Here is an 8,114-nt window from a genome sequence, read left to right as displayed (position 1 = left end):
TTGGGAGGGAAGGGCCAGGCAGCTGCCTGGGAGGGCAGGGGCAGGGAGCTGTGGAGCAGGGATGGAACTGTGGCCAGAGGCAAGTGACAGCAGGAGGGGGCTCTGGCAGGGGCAGGGCAGAGGGGACTGGAGCATGTCCTGTCATTCTCCCCCGCATTTCCCAGCTTCCCACGGTCTTCCCTGTCATTGTTCGGCAGCCCCGGGGGTGAGGCACAGCGTGGAGAGAGGCTGCCCTTCCTCCCTGCCTCCTGCCTGCCCTTCCATCCAGGACATGTGCCACCAGCTCCTCAGGGACAGGGGTCTGGGGCACCCTCTGCTCCTGCCTGCCCTGACACCCCTCCACTGTGGGGAGCAGCAGCTGGCTCGTCCCAGGACAGGGTGGCAGTGACCAGCACCTCCCCAGGAGCCAGTCCACGGCCAGGAACAGGGTCAGGATCCGGCCCCACACAGCCAGGGACACCCACAGCAGTCAGAGGGGCTCTGGCGATCCCCTGGTGCCCCACGGGCCTCTCTGTTTAGATGGGTAAATCCTCCGTGATCCCATCTGCAGGCAAAGCCATTTCTGTCACACTGCCTCATTCCCCTGACATTAATGTGGATTTTGTAAGGGACGTTTCCACTGTGCTGCCTGAGTGTCTTTCCTGTGGCTCAGCAGTGGCCACTCCACAGCCACCACAGCCACACCAACACCTCTGTCCCACCTCTGTCCCACCTCTGTCCCAAAGGCAATACCAGCCCACATGATGGCAGATTGAAAGGCTGCTCCTGCTGATGGAGTGGGAGAGACATCAGTGCCCAGCACGTGGTGCAGTGGCCTGCAAATCTGTGCTGGGGGCCAGTCCAGACCCTTGGTCACTGACCCCACTGACACTGAGCACAGAGCTGGCAGCTCATAGCCCAGGAAGCCTCGCAGGCAGCAAAGGTACCGGGCAGGGGGGCATGTGGGAGCCCCCAGTGCTGCAAGTCCCACACGAGCCTGAAAGATTAATGACCTTTTTCCAGTGTTTGCTTTAGGCAGAGGCTCGTGCTCCAGGGCTTTGCTCAGATAACGGTCTGGTATGAGAATGAGCTCCCCTGGTGAGGTGCAATTTGAAGAACTTGAATGGGGGCTCCAAAACCGGTTGCAAAGAAGGAGATTAAGATCAGTATTTGTCCTTTTCTTTTCCTTTTTCCTTCCTAGTAGAGCAAAAATATTCCTGTTTATTGCTATAAACCCTTGGGGGCTGTATGGTAAACTCCCAGCGGGAGTTACTGTCTCGGGAGATCAGAGATCCCGAGAACATCCCCTTGCCAAATTTACACTTATTGTTACCTCTAATCAGCCTTGTTTATCTCTCCCTGCGGTGGTATTTGAGCAACCAGCTCAGGTCAAACACGGGGCACTATTGTTACCAGATATCCCAAATCTGCCTTCAGGCCACACCGAATCCCTCACTTGTGGACACCTTTCCTCACGCCTCTCCCAGATCCTGGCTCTGGGATCCTGCCTGTCAGGGCCCAGCGAGCAAACGGCTGCTCCTGCTCCAAGGGAGCTGCTGGGAAAAGACCAGGAGAGGAGGAGACCCCGTTATCCCAACCACAGCACAGCCCCCAGGCCTCCCCAGCCGCTCAGCTGCGACGCCTGGGTGTGCTCACACCCTCCCTGCTCTATATTCTTCCTAAGAAAATAAAGCATCACTGTCCTATTAATTATGTGAGTTCTGGAGCAATATTTTTCCCAGAGTCACCTACTGGTTCACATATTCGTTTTCCAGGCAGCTTAGCCAGTAGCCTGGCAACAGGGTGACCTTATGCTCTGCTCAGCTTTGAGCATTTTATTAGCCACACTGGACTCTCTCCACCGCTCCATATTGCTGAGTCCCTCATTAGTACAATTAATAAGCTGCTTCTGTCAATTCAATCAAATGCCAGGCTCGACAGCAGGAGAAAGCTTTGGCAGATCAAGTAGGGGAGATTCTGGGTAGCACTGGGAAATTGTAGGAAACCTTTCATCTCCCCCAAGGAGCCGAACAAGAATGGAATTGTGGGATTGGGATTCTCTCAGGTCATGTTTATTTATCGCCGGCTCGTTAGTATAATAAATCAGGTCCCCTGTCAGTTTGAATGAAGTCATAGGTTTGCTGGAAGGAACTTGGCAGAACACCTTGATATTATTAGTGGTGGTGTGGACAAAGCCCCATGAAAGGCGATGCCCTGGCTGGGGCACACGGACACCCTCACACGCACTGGGGGCCAGCACGGTCATCCCAGGGGACGGGGATGGTCTTGGGACACACCACACAGCATGTCCCAGGTAGCTGGTAACCACAGGAAGGGATGCTTCTCCCTGCTCCCGTGCCTGCTCCAGGAGAAATGCATGGTGGGAGACATCCCTGTCCTGTGCCTGCTCCAGGAGACACGCATGGTGGGAGACATCCCTGTCCTGTGCCTGCTCCAGGAGAAATGCATGGTGGGAGACATCCCTGTCCCGTACCTGCTCCAGGAGACACGCATGGTGGGAGACATCCCTGTCCTGTGCCTGCTCCAGGAGACACGCATGGTGGGAGACATCCCTGTCCTGTGCCTGCTCCAGGAGACACGCATGGTGGGAGACATCCCTGTCTGTGCCTGCTCCAGGAGAAATGCATGGTGGGAGACATCCCTGTCCCATGCCTGCTCCAGGAGAAATGCATGGTGGGAGACATCCCTGTCCCATGCCTGCTCCAGGAGACACGCATGGTGGGAGACATCCCCGCCCTGGCCCCGCTCTCCAGGCGTGTCATCAGTGCAGAGCACTGTGGGCGACGTCCTGCGCCCGCAGTCACGTGGATCGGGCACATGTGACAGCACTTTGTCTTTCACACCTCTCTGTGTCCTGCCAGACTTTGTCCCTGGCTCTGACGTCGGTGTGCTCTTTGGATCTCACGCTGGCTCCTGGAGCTCCTGCCGCAGCGGTGCCAAGAGCTGCTGGACAGGACACGGCTGTGGGGCACAAGGGGTGGCAGCAGAAGGCCCGGTGCTCACATGGCTGCAGCTCCTGAGCCTGATCCCTGTGCCCTCTGAGCAGGACCTGCCAGCAGCAAGGGATGAGAAGGTGGCTTTGCAGAGCCTTTGGTGTGGCACTGCCCCAAGCACTCTGTCGTGGTGGTCTGCCAGAGATGCTGGGCAGTCACGGTCTCTTTCTCCCTGCCTGGATCCGGTGCTTTTCCACACCAGAGAGCAGATCTACAGGGTGGTTCCAGCCCTATCACTGGAAATAACACTGGGTGATGGGAAGGAAGAGTTGTGGCTGGTTGCATAGGCTGAGTGCCCCAACTAAAGTAACATCACAGGTGTATGTCCCAAAAACACTCCTCAAATAAATTCCCCAGGGAACCCTTTGATCTGGTCTGATGGTGAAAACATAAATGTGAATAAAGCCAGAATTTTTCAGAGATTGATTTCCATTTAGTTTAAATATAGCTTAAAGACTATAAACCAACAGCTCTGTTTTGTTGTTTAATTCATCACAGTATTTGGTCTCTACGCTGGGATAAATATTAAACTACTGCTCCTAATTTTTTTACCCACTTTCACCATGGGTTGATTCCGTGGTCTCTGCACTGGACCTGCACCACCCTTGAAACCTGGGGATTCCTGACTCAACTGTGTGCTGCAGAGCATTCCCCAGGCCAACCCCTTCCCATTCCCACCCCATCCCCATCCCCAGTCCATAACAGCCTGGGGAGTGCCCGGGGCCATGCTCCTGCTCATTAGCTCTCCTGACTCCAGCTGACCTATAAATGCTGAAGGAAACAAAACAAACTGCTGGGAGGGAGAGGAAGGGCTGTAGGTGTTGGCCATATGTCAGCAGAGCCAAGATGAAGATGCTATTGTGTTGCACTGATTTCCCTGGAAAAAACAGGTCTGGATATCTCCTTACTGTTCCTGGGAAGCACTTGATGACCGGGAGGGTGTGGATTTCGGGGCAGCCCAAAGGCTGCGGGGGGGTTTTGGGGCTTTTGCTGTTACTTCATGATGATGCTGTGAATGTGACCCTGAGCAGAGATGACTGCAAACCCACAGCTCTGTGTCTCCTGCACAGCAGCAGCGCTGGATGAGGCACCGGTGCCCGACTCCAGCTCACATGGTTGGCAGTGCCAAGGCTTGGCTCCGGCTCCTGACCAGAAAACAGGATCTGAAAGGATGTGCAGACACTGCACTTGGAGAGCTGCAGGGACAGAGGCACATCAGCTGCTGTGGGTGGTGGTCCAGTGGCCACCAAACCCACAGACCTGCGGCCAGGGAGGAGGTTGTGGCAGTGGGATGTCTCCATGTGTGCTGTGGGCAAGGCCTGTGAGCCCTGGCCGGGCCCACGGCGGCTGCTCTTTGGACTTTACCGGCCCTTTGAAGGGCAACATCAAAAGTCCAGTCCTAGTTTGTTGTCAGCATAGATGTGGGAAGCTCAGTGTCCCTCTCCAGCCTTCGGGTCGGCCCTCTGGAGCGGGTGTGTGGCAGGTTGCTGCATCCTGGGGGTGCTCAGGGGAGGCAGCAGTGCCACCAGTCCTGGCACTCACCCCTTCCTCCCAGCCAAGCACAGTGCCCTGGACAGGAGGGCACATAGCCAGGATCACCCACTTGCACCCCGCCCCTCGGGGCTGGGGTGGTGCAGACACCCTGGGAATGGGCTGGAGGGGATGGGGACACTCCACCAAGTGTCAGTCAGAGCCCATCCACGCCTCATGCCCACAGGAGGTTCTGTGGGTGATAGAGTCCTCCCTGCAGTGCCAGTTGTCTCCAAGGCTTCTCAGGCAAATCATATTTCAAAGTCTGGCCTAACCCACCACCTGAGCATGCCATGGATCCCCAGTCACTGCCCTTGCTCAGCGTGGTACATGGGAGGCTGTCTGGGGACACAATGCTGTCCCTCTCCTGCACCACAGGGGAACCTCCTGCATCCGCCACCCCTGGACAGCCAGAAAATGCCCCCTCCCTCCTTATCTTTCCTTTAGCAGCAGGGGTCTTGGCATCTCCTTAGCCCCCGTTTCCTCTCCCAGCTCCTGTTGACACGGTGGCCGTGGGAGAACAATGGGGCCAAGGGCAGCAGAGAGACACCCTGTCCCTTCCTCTGGCTGCCCACTCACCCTCCTGGGCACAGCTGGGGTACCAGACCCCACGGACCCACAGCACAGCTGGGGCAAAGCCAGGGCAGGGTGACCCCACAGAGGAGCCACAGCCTGGGCACTCTGGTGCTGCCCCACCCCAGCACCACACCACTGGGCACGAGGCCACCTGGATGTTGGGAAGGGACACAGAGGTACCTCTGTGCTGGTGAGGCCCCCAGAGATGGGAGAACAGGGCTGTGAGTGCGACAGGGGCAGACAGAAAAGTGGCTGGTCAGGGATTGTGGAGAGAGAGGGGGTTTTATTGTGAGTTATTGGCCAGGCTAGCACCCTCTGCCTTCCAGCAGAGTTGCTGGCACGAAGGATAACATTAAATAAAGAGCCTGTTTCAGCCCGTGCTTTTCAAGGCCAGCAGGTTTAAAAACCTCCCTGGAATTCCAGCCTGTGAGGAGCAGGGAGGTGAAGTCGCCCTTATCTGCAGGGAGTGCTGGTCGGGAAGAGCCTTGGGTGCTCCCGAGGAGCGGCCAAACGCCCGGAGGTGCAGCAGATACCGTCCAGCCAAGGTCAGAGTCCCACTCCGAGCCAGTCACGAGCATTCCCGAGGGCAGCGAGGAGGGAGCACACCTGTGGGGCTGGGAGTCCAGCACCTCCCAGCACCTCTTGGCACCCTCTCAGCACCCGCCGACACACCCAGCCCGGAGCTGACAGGGTTTTGCTCAGCTCTCGCAGGACCACCCAGGCTCCTCTGCCGAGGCTCGTGTGCCATCCAGTGGTGAAGGCCCGGCTCCAGCACAGGCTGAGCCTTCCCACGCTGCAGCTCAGCGCCGGGGAGAGAATGCTGGGCTGGAGACATGCTGGCCTGGAGCCTGGGAAGCATCTCCCCAGGGAGGACCCTCTGCAGAGGCTGCAGAGAGCAAGGGGACGTGCTGAATCTCCACTGCCACCCAGCCAGGGAGGCATTCCCAGGCCAGGGATGCTCCTGGAAGGACTGAGGGGCTCTGGCAGATGCTGCAACAGGATCCTAGGCTTCCCCTCGGGGTGCTCAGGGAGCAGTCCAGGTGCTGGGAGAGGAGAGTGGCCCAAGGGGGATGAGCAGGGCTGGGCTGCAGCAGAGCCTCCTGCCCCTGCCACAGGGATCTGTGATGGGGAAGAGGGATACTCCTCATCTCAGGGATGGGGAGACATGCAAGTGCTTCCCTGGAGAGCCCCTGGCCAATCCACCCCTCTTGAACCAGCCAGGGACAGGACAGGGACCGAGTGCCTCCCCCATGTTAAACCACACCAGCCCTGCTGGGCAGGCTGGAAGTACCTCCAGCAGGATCATTTCGTCTGGAATCCCCAGGTGTGCAACTGCCTCCTGCTCTGCAAGGGCTTGTGCCCAAGCACGGTCAGCAGGGCTGGAATTTGGGGTACCTGGAGGGAAGCACAGGCAATCCTGGGCACACAGGAGGTGCCCTGCATACAGCAGCAGCCCTGTGTGTGCAGATGGCTCCCAGAGGCAGGATGAGAGCCCAGGATTTCACTGCTAAATGGATGCTGTGGGCGACTGCACAGATTCCAGGAGCTGCACCGGATTGGGACTGGCAGAGGGAGCAGGAGGGAGAACTTTAAGGAACTTGGCTGGGAAGGCAGGGCCTCCAGCAGTGGCAGTTGCAGCTCCATGAATCACAGCAGGCTCCTTTCTGCTCCGAGGCATTAGGAGCAGCTCAACAATTAAGACTGGCTTCTATTAATATGCAAATTTATGCTGCCATGGCAATACTCTTGTAAATGCAAATTGCAGTGGGAACTATTGTTGGAGAGACCTGTGCTGGACTTTGTCTGAGCAGATGCTCTTTATTGAGCTCCCCTGGGCAGCCCGGACTGCACTTCCAGCGGCCACCCCGATGCAGGGAGCAGATTCCCAGCTGGCAGCATCCCTGTCCCTGCTCAGAGCTGGGGCATGTTTGCACAGACCACAGAATCAGAGAACATCCTGAGCTGGAAAGGACCCACAGGGATCATCCAGCCCAACTCCTGGCCCTGCACAGGACACCCCAGCAATCCCACCATGTGCCTGAGACCATTGTCCAAATACTCCTGGAGCTCTCCCAGCCTTGGGGCCGTGACCACTGCCCTGGGGAGCCTGTTCAGTGCCCGACCACCCTCTGGGGAGAGAACCTTTCCCTAATATCCAACCCAACCCTCCCCTGGCACAGCTCCAGCCGTTCCCTTGGGTCCTATCACTGGTCACAGAGAGCAGTTTCCTCCTCTAAGGTCTGAACAGCCCAAGTGACCTCAGCCCCTCCCCGTATGGCCCCTGCAGACCGTGCACCATCTTCACAGCCCTCCTTTGGACACTCTCTGACACATTTACATCGCTGCCAATGCGCCAGCAGCAACAGGGCAGGGCGGCTCAGCCTCGCTGCTCCGTGGGAATCTCCTTCCACCTACCACCGGCATCCCATTCCAGTGTCTGCAGCCGGCAGCAGCCGTGCCCTGAGCCGCTCTGGGAAGCAGGGAAGCGCGCGGCTCCCTCCGCCTTCCCCACGCAGCCAGACTCGCCCGGGGCAGGACCTGGCTGCTGCCCAGCCCCGCTGCGAGGCTGGGGCTGGCCCGGCACCGCGGGCGCTGCGAGCACCGGCACCGGCTTGCCCTGCCCGAGGGCAGCGCTGAGCTGCACATCCCGGCCCGAGGGCAGAGGATCGGGATGTTTTTTTCCCGAGCCTGCTCGGGATGGAGCCTCGGGCAGCCCCGCACCGACCGGGCGGGCTGGGTTCGCGGTGCCCGTGTCCCACGTCTCGCCCACTCCAGGCGGGCTGCGGGGCTGCCGTGCCCCGGGAGAGCCGGGCACACGCGTCCCTTCCCGGCCGGGGCCGGGACCACGAGGTGGCAGTGCCCGAACAGCAAGGACGATGCCCGAGGCTCCCACCAGCTGTCTGTCTGTCCCACCACCTCGCTGCCTGCTAGGGGACATCTCCCCAGCGCCCGTAACCCCGGGACGGGGTGACACTCTGGCGACAACACCCGGCTCGTGGGGACAGAGAATCACAG

Source organism: Pipra filicauda, unplaced genomic scaffold (assembly GCF_003945595.2).
Source record: "Pipra filicauda isolate LSUMZ 115617 unplaced genomic scaffold, ASM394559v2 scaffold249_size1133689_pilon, whole genome shotgun sequence".
Lineage (NCBI taxonomy): Eukaryota > Metazoa > Chordata > Aves > Passeriformes > Pipridae > Pipra > Pipra filicauda.
This window is presented reverse-complemented; position numbering follows the sequence as displayed.